The 17,072-nt window shown below is 41.6% G+C and overlaps 1 pseudogene; it reads left to right on the top strand.

Annotated features, from left to right (window-relative positions):
• Positions 1-16,055: 16,055 nt before the first annotated feature.
• LOC126419826 (5S ribosomal RNA) lies at positions 16,056-16,173 on the top strand (annotated as a pseudogene).
• The last annotated feature ends 899 nt before the right edge of the window (positions 16,174-17,072 follow it).

The raw sequence follows: 17,072 nt of genomic DNA, 5'->3' as shown, positions 1-17,072 counted from the left end.
CTACATCCCCTTTTTGGGTTCAGACTCTAAATAAATATCCCAACTTAGCAAGAAGGGCGCTGGATGTATTATTGTCCTTCCTATCAACTTACTAGTGTGAGTGAAGATTTTCTACAGCCGTCTCGGCTGTAGCTGGAAGGGGGACTGCAAGATGCTGTTTAAGGGATACAACCAAGACTGGATCTGCTTTCTTCACACATTCAAGCACACACATCACAGCAAATGTGAAAATGTGAAAATGTCAGAAAATTTACGAATTTTGAAACGTGTGCCCTTTTACTCTTGATTATTTCCTATTTGGACGATTAATTTGGAGTCAACGGTTTTTAAATTGGAATTTAAATGTCAGCTATTATTCTATCGTCATTTACGTCGTGATCTACTAAATATTAATACATTTTAAAGACATGAAAAACAGTATCGATGGAAAAAATTAAACTCTTACTATTTATTTTGTGAACTAATTTCTAAAGAAATAAGTAGGTAGTTAAATACACATACTTATTCATTTCGAATAACTGCACACGTAGCAGTAGTCACTTATAAACTACTTGTAGTTGTTGACTTTCTCTAACGTATGATAATTTTAAAAAATGTGCTAGAATAATAATTATTATTGTTATTGTTGTAATTGATAATTGCAATAATTAGGAAGAAGTAAATAGATATTGTGCGCCGTTTATTTGGCAGTACTGACGAAGGAAAGAATAATAGTGGGGAGGGGGCAGGGTGGGGGGGGGGGGCAAAATACGAGGGTTGGAATTTTAATAGTGGCAACTATTTATTTACAGCTCGTACAAAGTAGATACGTGTTTCAATGTTTTACTTACCTTCAAAGTAGTCACCGGCATTGTGTATAACCCGTTGCCAGTAATGTGGAAGTCATAGGACACTCTTAGCAGTGCCAGTTGTGTTGACAGTTCGAGCGGCGCGGTCTATTGCCCGACGAATTTATAGCAGTTCTGAAGCGAATGCCGTGAAGTGCTTCCTTCAGTTTAGAAATCGAGTTGAACTTACGAGGGCTTGAGTCAGGGGAGTGCCGTAGGTGGTATAGCACCTATCAGCCCCATTAGTCAAACAAATCAGTAACAGTTTGCACTGTACGTGTTTGAGCATTGGACTGTAAAATGATGGTCAGTTCCTGCAGAAAGTTACATCACTTCTGTCTCTAAGCTGGTCGTAGGCTGTGTTCCAAAAATGAACAGCATAGAGACAGACGTGATGACACTTTATGCAGGACCTGACCATCATTTTGCAGGACAATGCTCAAGCACGTACAGTGCAAGCTGTTACTGATTTGTTTGACTGATGGGGCTGCTAAGTGTTATAACGCCTACTGCACTCCCCTGACTTAAGCCCAATGCTCAAGTTCAACTCGATTTATAAACTGAAGGAAACACTTCACGGCATTCGCTTCAGAACTGCTACAAATTCGTCGCTCAATAGACCGTGCCGCTCGAACTCTCAACACAACTGGCACTCGTAAGAGTATCCTACGGCTTCCACACTGCTGGCAACGGGTTATAAACAATGCTGGTGACTACTTTGAAGGTCAGTAAAACTTTGAAGTACGTTCTATTTTATACGAGCTGTAAATAAATAGTTGCCACTATTAAAGTTCCAATCCTTGTATATTATGTTTCAGAAGGGGAGGGTGAGGGTGCGAAGAAAAAAGTTTGAGGATCTCTGCTCTAAAATGTAAATTGTCAATTCTTACCCCTCACATTAATGCGGTATTTGCATATAGAACTTCAAGTTTACCATCTTAGCTGATGTAAGGTCATTACATACTGTTATTTCATCTGCTGTAAACTCTTAAAATGGCTTTCCTGTTGCCAGATGCACAATGTCAAGACCGACACATTTAGATAAAATAGACTCCTCTTTATTAAGCAGATCCAAATGTGAATGGAGTATTATGAACAGAAGTTATGTATATCTTCTATTGCAGTAAGTGTCCATAGATCCACCGTTTACTGAGAGTTCTTAAAGATATGACCACTTTCTATACGTTGTGTTAATTTGAAAGGCTTATTTGTACATCTGCAATGACATGTTCTTTTCCCAACAGCAGTTTATATTCTTCTTTCAAGTCAGTCCAATATTCCAATTTCCATTTTTGGCTTCGACCAGTTTCATTTCCAGTTTTCTATTGTATACACATTAACTACTCTTAAATCACTATTTTATTATTAGGAAATGGTTTACATCTGTTTGATACTTTTGTTATTTTCCTTAAAACCTGCACAATAACATTACCAATCCTAATTCAAAAACATTTATTTTTGATGGCATTGCAGAGAACAATGTCCTGGATTGAGAAAAATATATTTCTCCAGATTTTATGTGGCACTATCTAATGACATCTTTGTAAGAATATATGTTAGTAATTTCCACACAGTCTAAAGGTAGATAAATAAAACTATGGGCAGACAAAACATAGTTTATAATCTTTTCTTGGCCTTGATTGTCTGGAACGTTTACTTATACACCACTCAACTTTTGTATATTCTTACTGCCCCAAACTTCAAATTGTAGAACACTGTTAAACACATCTCAGGAAGTTATCTAACGTTGCATACCACATCGAAGAGGGTGGTCTAGATTACAACAAAGCACAGGATAAATACTATTTGCAATTTTTCAATACGTTTGGACTTCGACAGGTTCAAAGTTATAAATGGTAACTTCCAGTCTAGTAATACCATGTTCTTTAGCCAAAGAAAAGTTTTTCCTAAATGCATATAATAGCATTTTATGAAATCCATTAGATGGTTACTGACATCGGTATTCACCCCTGGGCTTATGATCTGAAATATAAATTTCTTATCTATCTATATTCTACTATTTGAGCTCATGCACTTTAATCTGTCTGCTCCAACTGATGTAACGTCATTCACAATCACACTGCTGTTTCCTTGTTATACTTCTTACACACACAAGTCATAGTTCGATGTTAAGTAACCTCACATCTCCATTTTGTTAAAAGTCCCAACTTACTTGATTTATATCCAGGTCCAGGGTAATAGTTCTGTACAAAATGTTACTGCAATATCCCACTAGCCATTTTAATGTCAGTCGGTTCCACTTCATATGGCACACCTGCAGAGTTTTTATACAGGGTGAGTCAGCTAACATTACCGCTGGATGTATTTCGTAAACCACATCAAATACTGACGAATCGATTCCACAGACCGAACGTGAGAAGAGGGGCTAGTGTAATTGGTTAATACAAATCATAAAAAAATGCACGGAAGTATGTTTTTTAACACAAACCTACGTTTTTTAAAATGGAAACCCGTTAGTTTTGTTAGCACTTCTGAACATATAAACAAATACGTAATCAGTGCCGTTTGTTGCATTGTAAAATGTTAATTACATCCGGAGATATTGTAACCTAAAGTTGACGCTTGAGTACCACTCCTCCGCTGTTCGATCGTGTGTATCGGAGAGCACCGAATTACGTAGGGATCCAAAGGGAACGGTGATGGACCTTAGGTACAGAAGAGACTGGAACAGCTTATTACGCCCACATGCTAACACCTTTTTATTTGTCTTTTTCACTGACGCACATGTACATTACCATGAGGGGTGAGGTACACGTACACACGTGATTTCCGTTTTCAATTACAGAATGGAATAGAGTGTGTCCCGACATGTCAGGCCAAAAGATGTTCAATGTGGTGGCCATCATTTGCTGCACACAATTGCAATCTCTGGCGTGATGAATGTCGTACACGCCGCAGTACATCTGGTGTAATGTCGCCGCAGGCTGCCACAATACGTTGTTTCATATCCTCTGGGGTTGTAGGCACATCGCGGTACACATTCTCCTTTAACGTACCCCACAGAAAGAAGTCCAGAGGTGTAAGATCAGGAGAACGGGCTGGCCAATTTATGCGTCCTCCACGTCTATGAAACGCCCGTCGAACATCCTGTCAAGGGTCAGCCTAGTGTTAATTGCGGAATGTGCGGGTGCACCATCATGCTGATACCACATACGTCGACGCGTTTCCAGTGGGACACACTCTATTCCACTTCGTAATTGAAAACGGAAACCACTTGTGTACGTTTACCTCACCCCTCATGCTAATGTACATGTGCGTCAGTGAAAAAGACCAATAAAAAGGTGTTAGCATGTGGACGTAATGTGCTGTTCCAGTCTCTTCTGTACCTAAGGTCCATCACCTTTCCCTTTGGATGCCTACGTAATTCGGTGCTTTCCGATACACACGATCGAACAGCGGAGGAGTGGTACTCAAGCGTCAATTTTAGGTTACAATATCTCCGGATGTAATTAACATTTTACAATGCAACAAACGGCACTGATTACGTATTTGTTTATATGTTCAGATGTGCTAACAAAACTAACGGGGTTCCATTTAAAAAACGTAGGTTTATGTTAAAAAACATACTTCCGTGCATTTTTTTATGGTTTGTATTAACCAATTACACTAGCCCCTCTCCTCACGTTCGGTCTGTGGAATCGATTCGTCAGTATTTGATGTGGTTTACGAAATATATGCAGCGGTAACGTTAGGTGACTCACCCTGTATAAGCCCTAAATGGCTTCCAGTGCTTCCTAGTAATTTTTTCCAACTCTTACTGTTACAGTATCATTCCTCTGTAAGAGAAATGGTAGTTTTACCTTAATGCTGTATGTAGCAGAGATGGAGAATATACCACAAACACAATTCTTAAATGCACTATATATTTTCGTTTTCAACATTACAAAACGCCCTTCTATAGTTGTTTTTGGTAATCCAAAATATCACAGATTTCAACCACCATATGTTGTCACAAAACAGTTCTGTGCTAGATGTAATCACATGTTAATTCTTCTTGCTGAGGATTGTGTCATTCTGTGTGTAATTTATGCTCCCATTGTTAGGAACAAGACTGCCAAGTTTCTCTAATAAGAATAGTAATAACAGACCAAACCGTTTGTCAGTTGGCCTTCTCTTTTTCCCTATAGCTGATGGATGTTTAGCACTTTGGAGAAGCAATGCTGAAACTTTCCATTGACGATTATCAGCAATCAGCTGTGGCTATCAAGGTTTGTTATATATTCTAAAGATCCAACATGGTGGTACTTATGATTACCTAATCATGACATCACTTACAATAATGTATCCAAAATGTAGAAGGCTGCTGGGTGCCCTTCACTGGGTGCCACCCCTAGTTCCACATTGCTTAATCTAGAGACATTGTGTAACATAATCTGGGTCATCATACTAGCCAGTACTTATTTTGAGCAGTGTATAGAACGTAGTCCATGTTTACGGAACATCATCTAGTAATTTTTGTCTTTTTAACACATCAGGCAAGACTAATAAGATTTAATATATTTACAATTTACGCTTAATAAAGAGGAAGAACTGCATTTCTTTCTTTTATTGGCATAGAAAGGTAGGTACGCCTTGTAATTTCTTTGGTTGACATGTATTTGAAAAGAGTTTAGCTTGTGACAAATGACTGGATAGAAATTATAATTGAAAAACAGCAAATTTCTTGTGTATTTTGTTACATGGCAGTTTTTTGCAATGCTGTCCTTTGACCTGTTTAATAATTCAATATCAATCAACCAGACCCTAGCACTGCATGAAATCTGCAAGCAAAAATAACAAATGCCGGTGATTGAAAATCTAATTAGCTCTATCTCTTTTCTTTTAGGTAGAATGATGTAATCTTGTAATGAGACGCAGCATGAGGATTTTCGCTGGCTGGCAAAAGGCGAGAGTCATAAGGGGAGCCTCCCAGGATCGTAAAAATGTTTCTGCCAAAAGCCAAACCTCGGCCAAGTACAAGTTGTCAAGAACGCCGTGCTGACCAAATGCAGTGGTGGCGACTACCGAAGTTGGCCTAACCAATTATAAAATTTCGTTGTGCGCAAAGTGCAAAGACTGCATTGTACCACAGATAAGATCTGAAGGAGAGGAAAAACATGATGCTGCTAGCACGTGACCCAGTCATTAGGCCTGAAGGATGCCGGTTGCAATTTTTGTTCAAAATTTATTAATGATGTTTATGATTGGCTCATAGCCATTATTTTAATAGAGGGAGGAAGGGAGGGGGATGGGGGGAAACTCATGGATGTGCCTGTGCATGCCTTCTCATTGGCCATTACCAGAAATCTGTCACATGATGGGGGTGAGTTTCTGATTTCTACATCAGTTCAAGGGAGAAATTTACTTCATTAGTTATCCACTGCACATGTTTATTAAATTATCATTGGTTGGAACTAACAAGGTATGTTGCTGTTGGCCGGCGATATTGCCAGGGATGAACTGAATCCTCAGCCATTACTGCAGTCATCCTCTGCGCTCATTTACCACTAGAATGATAAGCATGGGACGTGTCTGCATTCATTAAGATGAGGTGAGTGTGAAATCATTTATCTTGCATCAAAGATTCGTTTTGCTGATCTAATTTTCACTGCACCCGTGATGTGCTTAGGCCAGAGTACTTGTGCTTGTTCATGGTTCAAATGGCTCTGAGCACTATGGGACTTAACATCTGAGGTCATCAGTCCCCTAGACTTAGAACTACTTAAACCTAACTACCTAAGGACATCACACGCAGCCATGCCCAAGGCAGGACTACAATCTGCAACCGTAGCGGTCACGCGGTTCCAGAATGAAGCGCCTAGAACCGCTCGGCCACAGCGGCCGTCATGCTTTTTGGGAATTTTCTTTAGCTCATATTCAGAAACACAGTTTCTATGTCGTTTCTATTATTTATCTGTCCACCTGTACCAAGGCTATCGTAAATGTTTTCAATCCCTTTTTCCCTCGATAATTAATTGTATTCCTAATTCAGTGGGTAAAACATTTTTCTAGCAATAAATCAGATTTCTATAGTGACCCTTAATTTCCTATCAGAAACTGCTGGATCACATTATCAATATATCTATGTGGTATGCGGTATCCGTATTTCATGCGTACTTGGCCACCGCTGATAATTTAATTAGATAAGCTGCTTTCCATAGCACGACTTTGTTTTCTTTTATTTTCAATGATTTCATAGGGAGCTATGTCTCACTGTAGTTCACCAAGGGTAGATTCTGTAACATCTCGGGGGTATGCTAAATGATCAGCTGGCACCTCACAATATATGACTCCTATGTGTCCCTAATCTTGCTGGTAATTCATTGTAACTCCCATTCTTGTGTACAATATCGCGGAAAAAAGTAAATATTTATTTCTATTTCCAACCTGTCTAGTCCTCAGCTGTTTGTTTAAAATCCACTATGTTACATTATCCTGACAAAATTGCTAGTGAGATAACTGCTAGTGATAAGTCAATTCCAATGAGTCGTGACAAAAACTAAAAGAATTTTTTGGCTATACTAAAAACTAGACACTGATAATACTGTTTCTCAAAAGAAGTACAAAACGTATGAAGGTACGATTTCAGTATTGAGCTTGTGGCCACATAACCCTCCTAGCAGTAGCCGAACACCTGTCCACTGACATTCACTGCTTGTGTCGCCACACGCGCCACATTAGAATCACACCTTAAGGAAAGTAAATCGATCATTCTTTTGATAATCCGGCGAAATTCTGTAACCCCACCGAATTATTAGTAATAAAGAGCAAAAAAAGAAAACAAGAAACTTTCTCTCTGCCCTTAAGTGTTCCCTGAAGTCCGGAATTAATTCCCAGCAAATATAGCATAACATCAAATATTTCATGTTCCTATTCTTGTTTCCTTGGGTCTCTATGGCCAAAAAATTCACTCTCAACAGTCTGAATTCGGGACTGCTTTTGTGTTGGAGGCAGAATTTTCCCTTCACGTGATAAATTGGTTAGTTGTACTTATTTTTGAGGCGATGGAATGCCATCATGCTTGGTATTGGTCGTCAATATGACATCCACGAGCAGAACGGGCTGGATATCTGCATCAGCACAAGTTTTCGCCACTAATCGTGACTGGCTTACGTAAGGGGGCACTCTGTCTCGGGGGAAGCACAGACTGTGCATTTCACGAGTCACTGTGGAAGGTGCACTGTGGGGAATGGCTCCTGCTGCAGCCATCTGTGAAAGAGTTCTACACATAAGTGCCTGTTCCTCCAGATTTACGTTAATTCTGGAACCACTTAGTGGCCCATTAGCGTGGAAACAGCTTCTAAAGTTAAAACAGGTGGGGAAAAGACTGTTAGGCTATGTTATCAACTAGAAAACCAACGGTGCCTTACATTTGATCATATCTTTATTCATTTACGAGTTATGTCGCAAGGAAAACGCTTCTTATAACAAAAACAGCTGCAAGATCTGATCCATTTCTGTCCAACAATTTTTAAGGTTGTTGTTATACACTTCACCCATCCCGCACAGACTTTAACTGTGGTCTCGTTCAGAGATCGCACTATCACACCAAAGTCCGCATCACATATCGATACCACAGATGTTGGTGACGTCTTACTGTACTCCGCAACGACACTCGTAAGCCAGTAGTCTTTACCTGCGTGTTTGTTATCGTAAATACAAACCTGGTATGTGAACTGACAACCTAAAAGCGCTACTGAACCCAAAGCAGCATTGCTGACATGAAATTGAAAAAATCTTGTGTGTGTGAAAACCGATCTCATTCATAAACAAATCAATAATTTTACGCACAGTAGACTTGGTCAGTGTGAACTGTTTGAAAAAAACGTAACTGCATAAAAAACCTGTCGACCTGTATATGACTGTAACCTGAAACACACGAAAATTTCTGCACTGACGTAAGACCCTGGTAAAATAAAGAACCTGACAGAACCTACATTGCGCGAAGGTAGCGAAACAATCACGTACTGGCAGAAACAGCAACACAGCAAGACTCCTCAACAGCTAAAACTACTGGTAAAAATTAAGTACAGTTGGTACAGGGAAATAGTGTTCATAATCTTAGTTCAGAATGCCAATGAAACACAAGACTCAACCTTTAAGTTCTGAAATTTCACTTAGGAAGGAACTTATTGAAAAAAAATTATAGACTCTAATATGAAAATTCATGGTACAATTAATTAACTCAGATCAATTGATAGAATAATTAATAAAAACTCGACTGTGACGAGGGTGAAGTGGATCAACATTATTAGTTTACAAAAATAAACTTTTTACCTCATCAAATAATTGTTTTTTTTTGTGTATGCCATCCAATCATTGTTCTGAGACATCATTCCTTCTCGTAATAAATCTGCAACTCACATAGTTCCAAAAGTGCGTGCATGCATTACACTGTACACTCAACGAACCACCACCCCTCTCCCTTCCCCCCCTTCCCCCACCCTCCCCCCTGCTGCACACCACAACTATCCACTACTGACCGTCAACATCAAATATTCTACGACTGCACACTGCTGCCATCGCAGACACAGATACTGTTGCCTAACAACTGCTTGTCTGACCACTATTCTTCAAATATATAATTTTTCTTTACAAATAACAACATATCCAATAACATCATCAAAAAATAGCCATCTCATACACGCGTTCCCTGGCAGCTCAGCAGCGCCCTTGCACCAGAGGTCAATAAAGAGTCGAACAAGGAAGTGCTCAGCCCAGTTCGTGGCCTCGTCTGAAGGAGTCAAAATCGTCATATAGGACAGTGACAAAGTTTCTGATGAAATGTACTGTCGTAAATGTTGCATACTGTACTGCAAGAGAACAATTTGTTAATGGTGTATCAAGTGATGCTTTCATAATCAGTGAGAGATGTAAATTATTGGGCAGTCCTGTGGCAAAGAACTGTGGCAAAGCTATCTAAATATTTTATTCATTTATGTAATGAAGTGAAGTAGTATTTCACATGTTCTAGTTTGACAAGTGCTCTCCCAGAGCAATCTAAGAATCCACAGTTATGGCCAGGTGAAAGTATGAAAGTAGTGTCATCTGGTCAGATCGAAAGGCGACGATGACTGACGCTTAATCGGCTTCTATTCCTCGCAGCTGCCTGTCTGTGGCGAGTTGTGCAAGCCCAAACTTGCACAGTTTCAGGCGCAACGGCTCACTGTTGGACAACTGACGTCTTTGCTACAACAACAAACAGCACCGCTATCGGTAGCCGCTTCAAAATTTCCCCCATACCGAATCAAGATGAATAACGGTCGGACTACAGGGTGCAATTAGAGGTGCTCTTCGGTGCGTACAAAATAACAGATATGGAGCGCAATTCTTAAAAAATGGCTCTGAGCACTATGGACTTAACAGCTATGGTCATCAGTCCCCTAGAACTTAGAACTACTTAAACCTAACTAACCTAAGGACAGCACACAACACCCAGCCATCACGAAGCAGAGAAAATCCCTGACCCCGCCGGGAATCGAACCCGTGAATCCGGGCGTGGGAAGCGAGAACGCTACCGCACGACCACGAGATGCGGGCGCAATTCTTATTTTTATCTTCCATTGATCCCGAAGTTTATAACCTCTGTGTTAAACTGTGTGTCGAAACTTATCCCGAGAAATTTACGTTCAACGATATTGTAAAATTATTAAATGATTACTTTGACAGTCGAATCCATGTAGCAGTTGCACAGTTTAAATTTTTTCTTCTGAGGCAGCAGCCCGCTCAGACCGTCAAACAGTGGACAGCACAACTCAGAGGACTCACCAGGTATTGCAAGTTTAAATGTTCTTGTCGAATTAGCGATAGTGAAGTACAGTTTCTTGACGCTATTAGACAGAACGTATCAGGCGCACGCATTTGCTTCCCTGGCCCTGATTCAAAAACAGTTCTGTCCATAGAGGAATCTCACAAAATTGTGGACTCAGCAGAGGTTGATTTGAGGCTCCATGTTTTTTATTTATTTATTTATTTATTTATTTATTTTTTTTTTGCGAGTGCGTCAGACAGGGAACCGTGGAGGGTAAAAATTGCAGAGGGAGACCAAGAGATGAATATACTAAGCAGATTCAGAAGGATGTAGGTTGCAGTAGGTACTGGGAGATGAAGAAGCTTGCACAGAGTAGAGTAGCATGGAGAGCTGCATCAAACCAGTCTCTGGACTGAAGACCACAACAACATCAGAGACTCAGTCTCATGTACAGGATAGTATTCACATAATTAAGACAGTAATTAAAACAGTAGAAGTAAAAACATTCCGTCTCATAGCACAAGGCGTGTGTTACAAAACTCTTAGAGAAAATCGTGTCTTCTGTGCTTTTTGAGGCATCATAAGAAAATTTGTCGTTGCTGTGATACTAGTTGCTTCCAGTGTGGACATGAAGATCAGATTCAGACTTTGCATATACGTGGAAGCAGTGGCCACAGCTTCACAGTCGAAAAGTGTTGATGGTACAGGCGGCGCCACTCACTCAGGTGCGAGCTGAACCTAGCACTTCCGCATCGCAGAATTCTTCCGCTGCTATGCACAGGCAGGTGAACAAACTTTATGTTCATTTATAAGTGGAACGTAAAACAAATATGTTGCAGTTGAACACTAGTCCTTCTGTTTCCTTCATAAATAAAGACAATTGCCGCGCGGAGTAGCCGCACGTTTAGAGGCCTCATGTCACGGACTGTGCGGCCCCTCCCGCCGGAGGTTCGAGTCCTACCTTGGGCATGGGTGCGTGAGATGTTCTTAGCATAACATTAAGTTAGTTTAAGTAGTGTGTAAGTCTAGGGAGCGATGACCTAAGCAGTTTGGTCCCTTTGGAATTCACACACATTTGAACATTTAAAGACAATTATGTCAGAATGGGTAGCCCATAACTATAGACTCTTCTGCGTTGTCTCCATATAATGAACTAGAAAGTCTAGTCCTTGGCTTGTGTGGTTTGCCAGCAACTTTCCAGTGTGTGACAAGTGTGTTTCTTTTCATGAACTCAATTCCAAAACCTGTGAAAACGTATTTCGTTTAGATTTCTTTGATTTGTTCACCTTGTCCATTCAGAACAGTGTGTTAAAAATCGGTGTTTCTGTGCCTCATACTAAAGCTTCTGACTTGTAAGTACAAGGAACTATTTGAACCAGGTCTAGTAAGGGCAAAAGACGTTGAAGTACACATCACTGTGAAGGATAACACAAAGCTGCGGTTTTTTCACATATTACTTGTCCCCCATGCAATACGTGAACAAGTTGTTCAGCAACTGCGCTTGGGTTATGAGACCTGCAAGCCAATGGACATCACCTTTGCTCAGTCTGAACGTTTGTGTATCAACGTAAAGGCAACGGTAAACCCTCACTCTGACTGTAATGGATTCTTTTTCTCTTCCACTTCTGGAGGAACTGATGGACAGACGAACAGAACATATACTTTTCAAAGATAGATTTGAGAGAGGCATATGTATGCAGCTACGACTGCACGAACAGTCTAAGCAATATTTTGTGATAAAAACACTTAGGTTTGTTCCAGTTTCAAAGACTACCATTTGGAAATGCTTCGACTGCTGCAATTTTTCAGCGGTTCCTGTAACAGTTAACAGCAAAACTCCCTTCTTGTAGTAACTATCTGGACAACATTGTCGTCATTGGTCGTACGCCCGTAACATTAAGGAGCTCTAATTAGTCACAGGGGGCTCACCTATTATATAATATTTATTCCTAAGCTGCACGCTGCTTAATCGGCTGCGCTGGGATAATGTTCCTCTTGTGTGGTCCAAAGAACACCAGATCGCATTTCAGCAATTGAAACAGGCATTCTTAAGCCGTAGATGTTTGATTCAGTTTGATCCAGCCAAGTCTTCATGTTAGCTGGAGGCATCTTCTTATGGGATTGGACCAGTGCTATCCCATAAGATTTGTTCTTCTGACAAACCTACTGCTTTACCCTCAAACTCTTAACAAAGCGCAGTGTAACTATTTGTACAGTGTTAGGAATTTCTATCAGTATTTGTACTGCCGTAAGTTCTTGTTGACAGATCATCTGCCTTTGACAGCGTTGACAATCCTGTCCCACCTCGGTCAGAGCAAAAATTGCAACGTTGGGTTCTGATATCTAATTATCAGTAAGATTTCTTGTACAAGCCCACTACCCAACATTCGAACACTGACACGTTGTCTTGGTTACAGGTCGGTACCGACACAGCGTTTGATTCACCTGGAAAATCACGTTTTCAAATCTATTCTCAGGCTATTGAATGTCTTCAAAATGTTCCTCTTGACTTTTGACTTGTTGCAGCAGGAACTGCTTCGGTCTCAGCTCTCCAGATTGTTTTCCAATACGTGTACCATTGGTGGCCACGTAATTTGAAAGAAATTCCCCATCCAGTAAAGTGACGCTATTTTTTGCGTCATCACACGAATTCTGCACGATCAGCTGTTCCGGTATTGCATACAGAGAACGACGATGCGTGTGGCGTGAATCCTCAATCCATACAGCAGGAAATTCTGTCTTTATTGCAATAAGGTCATTGGAGCGTATCTCGCCCAAAGAAACTCATCTGCCGTCATTGTACTCGGCAAGACGTGGGCGCTCTGACTGAGCAGCTGGCCTCTCGTTGTAAAGTTTGTGCAGAAAAGCAGTCAGCTTCCCTGTAATGCTTTTGTGAGTGGTCATATTCAGCTGGACCACAGCAGTGCAGTCATACTGATTTCGTCAGTCCATTGAGGAACACGTTTTTGCTGTCAGCATGACATCCGCCAGTACCGCAAATATGGTATAGGCTTTGTCTTCTGTTCTTTGTCTTGAAGGTCTTCCTGAGATCACTGTCGCGGACAATGGTCCACAACTCAAGTTAGCCGATTTCCAAGAGTTTTGTGCAGCTTTTCACCAACAGTCTCCTGGTGAAGCAGAATGGTTTGTTCGCACATTCAAAAGCCACATAGAGAAGTTCCATTCCTCCCACACACGGGACCAAAAACTGGAATTTTTCTGTCCTCCTACCATTCTTTGTCTTTGACCAGCAATTGTTACACGGTTGAAGGCACTATACCTTGTTACATCTTCTGTGGCAGCCGCAGAAACAATTCATTCCAAAAGGTTGGACAAAATTTCAGCAGCAGGATGAAGTCTTTTACAAAGTCTTTGGAAACAAACAGTGTTGGGAGTGTGGAATCATTACCAAAGCAATAGACGTTCGACATACACTACTGGCCATGTGATATTGTCCAAAGATCGCTGTGCCACATCAAAGTCATCATCACATATCGATAACACACACGTTAGAACAGTCTCGCTGCAATCCACAATGATGTATAGGAGGCGGTCATGAAAACCACGATCCGTTCTTCCCCTCCATGCATAGCAACACCCTCGCCCCGGAGGTCAATATACAGCGCCAAGCACAAAAGCGCTCAGCCCGGTTCATGACCTCATCTGAAAGACGCAACATCATCATCTATGATATGTACCTTCGTAAACGTTGCATTTTGTATTGCAACAAAACAGTTTGTTAATCTGTGCATCAAGTGACGTTTCTATAGTCAGTGGCAGTCATGTCGCAAATAACTCTGTGAAAGTTAAGAAAATATTTTATTCATTTCTGTAATAAAGTGAACTAGTTAGATTAGCCTTTTCCTAGAGCAATCAAAGTACTCCCATCCCTGGTCCCGGCGGAGGTTCGAGTCCTCCATCGGGCATGGGTGTGTGTGTTTGTCCTTAGGATAATTTAGGTTAAGTAGTGTGTAAGCTTAGGAACTGATGACCTTAGCAGTTAAGTCCCATAAGATTTCCCATACATTTGAACATTTTTTGACTAAACGTCGTATCTGATATAGGTAGCAGGTAAGGTCCACTTCTGCTTGGGCGCTTTTGGCTGACTCAAATGTTTCCTGCACCCAGTCAGACTGCAACTCTGTCATACATTGACGATATATTGACCTGTACATAGTTCAGCTTCAGCCTGTTGGAAACTAACGAGAACGCTCCAACATAGGGAATCAGAGACATAATGCAGAGAGTAGGCAAATATGTTAGCAATGTTTCCATGTGGTGAGGTTCAACAGCCGTAAAGTATTTTATGAAATGCATTTCAACCATTAGTTGTTTATTTGTCCCACTAGTCATCCACCAGTTTATGTTATTAACCGTCATCCAGGATATCTATCAACATTAACATAAAAAAATTTTGAAAGTACCATGCATAGAAGACCCGCCAGGTTAGCCGAGAGCACTAATGCGCTGCTTCCTGGACTCGGGTAGGCGCGCCGGCACCGGATCGAATCCGCCCGGCGGATTAATGACGACGGGCCGGTGTGCCAGCCAGCCTCCATGTATTTTTAGGCGGTTTTCCACATCCCACTAGGTGAATACCAAGATGGTCCCCACGCCCAGCCTCAGTTCCACGACTCGCAGACATTTGAAAAACTTACGCACTATTTCACGGTTTACACTAGATGCAGACAGCTGGGGTACACTACTACCGTCCCAGGGGGTACGGGGTGGCGACAGGAAGGACATACGGCCACCCTCTGAAACTTGCATTGCCAAAATCCATAGTAACAACCCACACCTGGCGGTAGCTGGAGCGGGATCCGGATGTAACAACAACTGTGCATATAAACATTCCGGATATAACAACAACTGTGCATATAAACATTCAAAAGAATATGGGATGCTTTAACTAATCTGTTGTACCCTGTATGTTTACCAAACGACTTTTTCACCAATATATTTGTTGAGTTTTGCTATTTTTGTATGCATTGTACTTTGATAATTTTTTAATGTAGATGGTGATAGCCATCGTGGATGATGGTTAATAACTGTAACCTGTAAATGACTAATGAGACAAATAAACAGCTGATGATTGAAATGCGTTTTATAAAATATGTTAGCTTTTAGGTTACTGGAGGTAAGCAATAATGCCAGTGCCCTGCGAATTGCAGACGCTCTTGGCAGCAGTCCCATGCGCAAGTTTCACTTCACATCCACCACCCAGACAGTGTTGCAAGAGGTTGCAACAGAAGATGGTGACGAACAGATGAAAAGGCACGTCTTAGCAGAGGCAGCAAGCTTGATACGTGCCTCTGGGAACAGTTACGTCAGTCGGTTTACACTGGTTAGAATGCTACAACAGTGGTCCCCACTCACGAGAGGCCTCAGAGCAGGGCCAAGTGACGTAAAGCACTGTCGTTTCTGGCCGTAAGAGGAAGGCCAGTGATGTTTAACTTTCAGCTGAACGCTGTTGCTACCGCAACGGCCTTGCCGCAGTGGATACACCGGTTCCCGTGAGATCACCAAAGTTAAGCGCTGTCGGGCGTGGCCGGTACTTGGATGGGTGACCATCCAGGCCGCCGTGTGCTGTTGCCATTTTTCGGGGAGCACTCAGCCTCGTGATGCCAATTGAGGAGGTACTCGACCGAATAGTAGCGGCTTCGGTCAAAGAAAACCATCATAACGACCGGTAGAGCGGTGTGCTGACCACACGCGCCTCCTATCCACATCTTCAATGAGGATGGAACGGCGGTCGGATGGTCCCGATGGGCCACTTGTGACATGAAGACGGAGTGCTTTGCTTTGAGTGCTGTTGCTACCAAACCTGGAGTTTGTTAATGTAAAAGCCAGGGGCATCACTACCTTCACAGTATGAGAAGGGGATGAATCTGTGGTTGACCAGAGGTGCCCTGGAGGTACAGGGCCACTGATCAGATTGGCCGAAATGTCGGTGGATTGGTGGGCCGATCATAGGAAGGGAGAAATACTGCTCCGCCACAATCCCTTAAAAGCTTATGTTCTGCATTCAGACAGAGTTCTCAGTTAGATCGATTGAGTGCCAACTCCGTGTCGCTAGCCTCGCATAAGCTCCGAGAAGTCTTCTTTTCTCACTTAGAGTGTTACTCTCGAAGATCAAATTGTACTGTGCTGCTAGTGATTACTATTTCCATAGCTCTCACCTCATGGACTTACCAACTTCTGTTCAACCAGTTGCATCATTTGCTTCTCTAATGTTTAGAATTAGCTTTCAGTGTAGTAATTAATCTGACTGCAAGTAAATAGTGTTAATCACTGAGTATCTTCGTGTGTCCTCATGCGAGCTTCCTATCGAGTCCCAAAATCCACAGCTCTTGTAGGTGTCCTGTGACAGTGCTTCGCACTGATCCATAAAATCAACCTGCCCTCACTAGAAGTTTATGTTTCTGCATTTGCTCCTAACCGCTCGAGAATTGCAGACTGACTTGCGACCCCGTGTCTTTCCTCTATCCTGTGGA

The sequence above is a fragment of the Schistocerca serialis genome, chromosome 1 (genome assembly GCF_023864345.2).
Source record: "Schistocerca serialis cubense isolate TAMUIC-IGC-003099 chromosome 1, iqSchSeri2.2, whole genome shotgun sequence".
Classification (NCBI taxonomy): Eukaryota; Metazoa; Arthropoda; class Insecta; order Orthoptera; family Acrididae; genus Schistocerca; species Schistocerca serialis.
The sequence above is the reverse complement of the archived record's forward strand: the minus strand, read 5'-3'. Positions and strand labels throughout refer to the sequence as shown.